Source organism: Anabrus simplex, chromosome 1 (assembly GCF_040414725.1).
Source record: "Anabrus simplex isolate iqAnaSimp1 chromosome 1, ASM4041472v1, whole genome shotgun sequence".
NCBI classification, from domain to species: domain Eukaryota; kingdom Metazoa; phylum Arthropoda; class Insecta; order Orthoptera; family Tettigoniidae; genus Anabrus; species Anabrus simplex.
In genome coordinates this window covers 29,058,275-29,064,274 of record NC_090265.1, presented here as the reverse complement: position 1 = coordinate 29,064,274, position 6,000 = coordinate 29,058,275, and positions in this window count along the sequence as shown.

The following is a 6,000-nucleotide window of genomic DNA, read 5'->3' as shown; positions in this document are numbered from 1 at the left end:
TTTCTCTATTATAATAAGGTGGGTCTTTACCATTCCTTACCTCCCATAAAGGTACAAACCTCTTTTCGCATTCCTCAACAATTTCTTTAAACCCATCCCAGAGTCTGTTTACATTTTTATTTACCGTTTTCCACCGATCATAGTTACTTTTTAGAAACTGCCTCATGCCTGCTTTATCAGCCATATGATACTGCCTAATAGTCCTACTTTTAAGACCTTCCTTTCTACAAGTTTATTTTTAACTACCACAAAAACAGCTTCATGATCACTAATACCATCTATTACTTCAGTTTCTCTATAGAGCTCATCTGGTTTTATCAGCACCACATCCAGGATATTTTTCCCTCTGGTTGGTTCCATCACTTTCTGAATCAGCTGTCCTTCCCATATTAACTTATTTGCCATTTGTTGGTCATGCTTCCTATCGTTCGCATTTCCTTCCCAATTGACATCTGGTAAATTCAGATCTCCCGCTACAATCACATTTCTTTCCTTGTCGTTTCCTACATAGCTGATTATCTTATCAAATAATTCTGAATCTGTGTCAGTGCTACCCTTTCCCGGTCTGTACACTCCAAATATATCAAGTTACCTATTACCTTTACAAATGAGCTTTACACCTAGAATTTCATGTGTCTCATCTTTAACTTTTTCGTAGCTTACAAATCCTTCTTTCACCAGAATTAATACTCCCCCTCCCACCATTCCTATCCTATCTCTACGATACACACTCCAGTTCCGTGAGAAAATTTCTGCATCCATTATATCATTTCTCAGCCATGATTCAACTCCTATTACAATATCTGGTAAATATATATCTATTAAATTACTCAATTGTATTCCTTTCTTTACAACACTTCTACAGTTCAACACTAACAATTTTATGTCATCCCTACTTGATTTCCAGTTCCCTTTTCCCTTATCACCGCTCCCTAGGCCACCCCGTTTCCCTGAATGTACCTCCCTATTACCCTTCTAAACAAATTTCCTAACTTATACGTACCATTGCGGTTTAAGTGAAGGCCATCTGAGCGCAGATCCCTATCTCCTACCCACCCATTAGGATCTAGAAATTTCACTCCCAGTTTCCCACATACCCACTCCATAGTCTCATTTAAATCCCCAATCACCTTCCAGTCAGTATCCTCTTACACAGTATTCCACTGATAACAATCTCCGCTTCCTTAAACTTCACCCATGCTGCATTTACCAGATCCCACACATCTCCAACTATGTTGGTACTTATATCAGCTTGCCTTACGTTGTTGGTACCAACGTGAAACACTACCACCTTCTCCTTTCCCTCCTCCCTCTCTTCTACTTTTCTCAACATCTGCCTCAACCTAATTCCTGGATAACATTCTATCCTGGTTCCCTTTCCTCCACACACTTTTCCCACATGTCTAACGATGGAATCCCCCATGACCAGAGCCTCAACCCTACCCACCTCATTTGATCCCCTCCCCTCCTGGTCAGCCCTATCTTTCCTGATAGCTGCACAAGCTACTTCCTCCTCCCTTTTCTCCTTCTCATGACCCTGTTCCACCTGTCTTTTCCTATCCTCTACTCTACATTTCCCTTTCCTACCTTTTCACTTCCTCCTACTTCCACACATCTCAGCAACAGTTCCCTGTCCCTCATCTTCCCTCTGTTGTTCTACGTGGAGTGACTCATACCGATTTTGCACAGACACCTGTCCTGAATTCTGATCCTGAATAGAGCCCTTAGCCTGCAATCTCCTTCCCCTTAGAACATTAGACCACCTGTCTTCTACAACTCCCCCCTTTCCTTCCCCTCCCTCTTGTACACCTACTGTAATATGTACATTGTTTGAGGGAGTCCTATCTTCGTTCCTGTCTTCTGTGATAATCCTAATTAACTCCCTCAAACTCTCCAACTCCTCCCTCATACTCCTCAATGCCTCGCCACACCCACAGTTCATAAACTCGCGCTCCTTAGACATTCTTTACGGAAAAAATGAAAATAAAAATAAAATAACTTATTTGCAAAAAAATAAATGAACGGAGGGATATATTGTCTGGGATAGTACTCAAAGATCACACAACAATAAGGTAATTAATATACGGCTACACTACAATACTACTCTATTTTTTATCCTACAACCCCTAACAGTATAAAAACTGCTGTTAATTACTGAATATCTAAAGGAATACACAAGAACTACACAATTCCAAACTGCAATTAAGCCTATCCTAATTACAACAGAATTTTAGTAAGAGTTTCTATGGATACCTCTACTACACCAATACTACACAAATATTTTACAATAATAAAATGAACACACTAAATCTGATAGGATATTAGGCTACTCGTATACCACTGTACAGTACACTACAGTAATTTTTAAACTACTTTCAGACGTGTCCTAGTTACAATACCGGTACCGTTTGTCACTACTAAGCACAAACAGAAGTGAAATTTGCAAGAACTACTGTACTCAAAGATTACCAACGAAGCTAAATGCTGAGACAAATTAATATTAGAACCAATTAGAACTATGCTCTAATAGATACACACGAAATATAACACAGTAATATAGCAGGCAAGATACACCTATCTAAATATACTGTATCTACACTACAATTTTCAGCTGAAGTGTGGTCATATGAACTTTTACCGCCGGTGGATTAGTATTATTTTCCCTACTAGGGACGGAGAATAAAAGTGTCCTTAAATGCTGAGAATAAGAGGTTGTATACTATAATTTCTGTCAAAACCACACCGGGAGCTTGAAATGCAATATTATTGGGAATTTGATTATTAACTTTTACTCGATGAATAAACAAAGGTGGAAAGTATAAAGTATGCAGGAAACTAAGACTACAAATTATGGGAATAATGAATCAGCTGACTTTGTATTTATTTACACAACTATCATGTGCATGTAGCAACAATCGTCAACAATCCAAAAAACTGTTTTGTACTGTAATTAATTTGTTAGAAGGCCCCACTGATTGAGGTTAGACTTTGAAATACTTCACTTTGAGACAAACTGCCTTTAATTATTAACATGGCTCATTTCATGCTTACTTGCGTGCCATCTACAAAACCTGTATATAACTATTTACACGTTATGAATGACCTCCAGCGCCATCTAAAAGGAGAGACTAAAACTACCTGAAGTTAGCTATAGATTGGAACCATAATCCCCATTAGACTTTCACCACCCTGAGCTCTGAGTGCCTCTTGATGAATTCAAAGGGCCCACTCAGGAAACTAGAACTTAAAAGAGAGGAAGATCTTGAGGAGGATACTTGGACCTATGAGAGAGGAGGATGGCACCTACAGGATCCGGCACAACAATGAACTCTACGAAAATCGAAAATACATAGTCATGTGTATGAGGAAAAGACGACTGATCTTCTACAGCCACATGACCCGCCTGAAATCCAGCGGCTTACCAACACAATCCTCACAGTGACAAGTAGGGGAAAGGCTTCCAAGACCAAGTGGATCACCTCAGTAAAATCGGACCTAAAGGAACTTCATATCCCATTAGAGACCACAGAGAACCGATCTCAGTACTGACAGGCCTTCCTATAGGGAGTCTTCCCACTGTCCTTCACAAGCAAAAAGCATACAGGGACCACCAGATCTAAGGGGATGGATGGGAGGTAGCAGGCACACAGCCTGAAAATGAAAGTATACATGGCCAAGAAAAAGCAGAAGACCATAACCAAGAGTTAAGACAAGCCCTGTAATAGGCTAAAAGAAAAAAAGAACTTTCAGGTACCTCCTGACATTCTGCTATCCTAATCTGAGCCAACAGTAGGTTAATGACAAAAGTTTTGCCAGAACCCCTTGAGGTGTCTATGAAGTAAACGGCACCCTCTTGATTGGATATTTTACCAGTAACATGGTTGAAGACAGTCTGCTGCTCAGGCAGAAATCTAGGTAACATGTCTTGCACTTGCAGTTCCAACATTCGCTTAGTATCTCAGTGTTGGGTTGCTCATCCCACTTAAGGTTTTGGTAATTCAAAGTTACTCAGGTTTATCCTATATATTGCCTAACTCTCTGTTTAATGTCAAGAAGTGCTTCATTGTAGATCACGTCTTCTGCTTCATTACATGTGATAAATATCATTTTTGATCCGTATTGATGATATTTGATTGGAATAATGACAGTAAGTTAATTTATTAATTTGACCACCTGATCAATACAATAAGTCTTGTATTTGTTGATTTACATTGACATGTTAACTAAAATGGTACATGTTTCGGCCTGTATATAGGCATCATCAGCCATTGCCTTAACCTTGAAATAAAATCAGGCACCTGATTTACACATAAATAAAATAAAACTAATTTATAAAAGCCTTGGAGAGACTTGAACTAAAATTTACATATAGTAAAAGACTTGTACAATGTTGGTTTTAAAGATATTGCAATGAAACAGGAGTTTACAATTGGTGAAAGTATTTGCAATATTGACATTAGAAGGCTACTACTATAATTAAAATGAACAAAGCAACAGTCTGTTATAATCAAGTGGTAAGATTGCTATAAAATTATGTTGACCGACCAGCGGTTACAATTAGACAATGACGAAAATGACGATCAAAATCGTATTTATTCAAAAAATAATGTTGAATAAAATAATGTCGAAGGATGGTCAAGTGACCTGTAATTATTTGTTTACAAGAGATAAAAGTTGTGGTTCAATTGATGAAAAAATACGAAGTTATAGTTGAAGGTTGATAAACGATGTTTAAATTGGACCTCTATGGACCATCTCAATTTGATGCGATGCTAAAACGTTGTTAAGAATATGGGTTTATTGACATTCTAGTCAAAAGGCAATGTGACAGTTGAATCATTTAACGATGGTGAGGGTAACTTGTTACGTTTGAGCTAAACGTTATTGACGACTGTCGACTTGTAACTATGAGTGTTATAGCTGTAGGTTTGTGTTGGAGGGGGATGATGGCTATGGGAAGTCCACTTTTGCCCGTAGTGGCTAATTTGTTTATGGAGCATTTTGAGGAGGAGGCTATTGCTTCAGCACCCGTCAAACTAAGATATGGTGGAGATATGTTGATGATACATTTGTGGTCTGGACAGAAGGTCCTGAGAAACTTCATCTATTTCTAAATCACCTAAATCAGTAACATCCTTCAATTTAGAAATGGAGTCAGACGGATGCCATCCTTTCTTGGATGTTCTAGTAAGAAAGAAACTGGATGGCTCCTTAGGACATATTGTCTATCGTAAGCCTACCCACACAAATCGATATCTTCATGTAGATTCTCACCACCATCCAGAGCAAAAAGAAGGCATTCTCATGACACTCACCAAGAGATGATATAGATGTTGATTCCCATAGGGAATGTGAAATATTTGTCTCAAATGAGTAAATTTACTCACCAAGAGGGTGAGATGAATTTGTGAGCCATTAAATATCCAGGTGAAGATGGACACACTCAAAGTCGCAATCAAGAGTAATGGTTGCAGTGATTTGCAGATTCATAGAGCCCTGCATCCCAGAGAAATGACCAAGCAAAGCTCACAGAAGAAAGAAGTGAAGGGAACTGCCTACCTGCCTTACATTCATAACACCACAGATTGAATTGTGAAGGTGATCTGCAAACACAATATAAAAACCGTGTTTGGCACCGTCACTAAAATTGCTTACAGTCTGGGTAAAACCAAGGACAAATTGTCCCCACTTTTACACCCTGGGGTATACAAAATTCCCTGTACTTGCGGCAAGGTATACATTGATCAAAGTGGGCATCTCCGAAGACCGTAAAAAGTAGTTAGTGAGACGTAAAACAAATAACATTATTATTATTACATTGATCAAACATGCCGGTTCATTGGTACTGGTATCAAGGAACATGAACAAAATATTCGTCTCAACCAGCCAGACAAATCAGCAATAGCTGAGCACGCTCTATCATCGGGTCATGATGACGTGTTCCAAGATGCTTGAGCTTTTACCCACATTAGACACTACAGGTCCAGGATTATTCGGGAA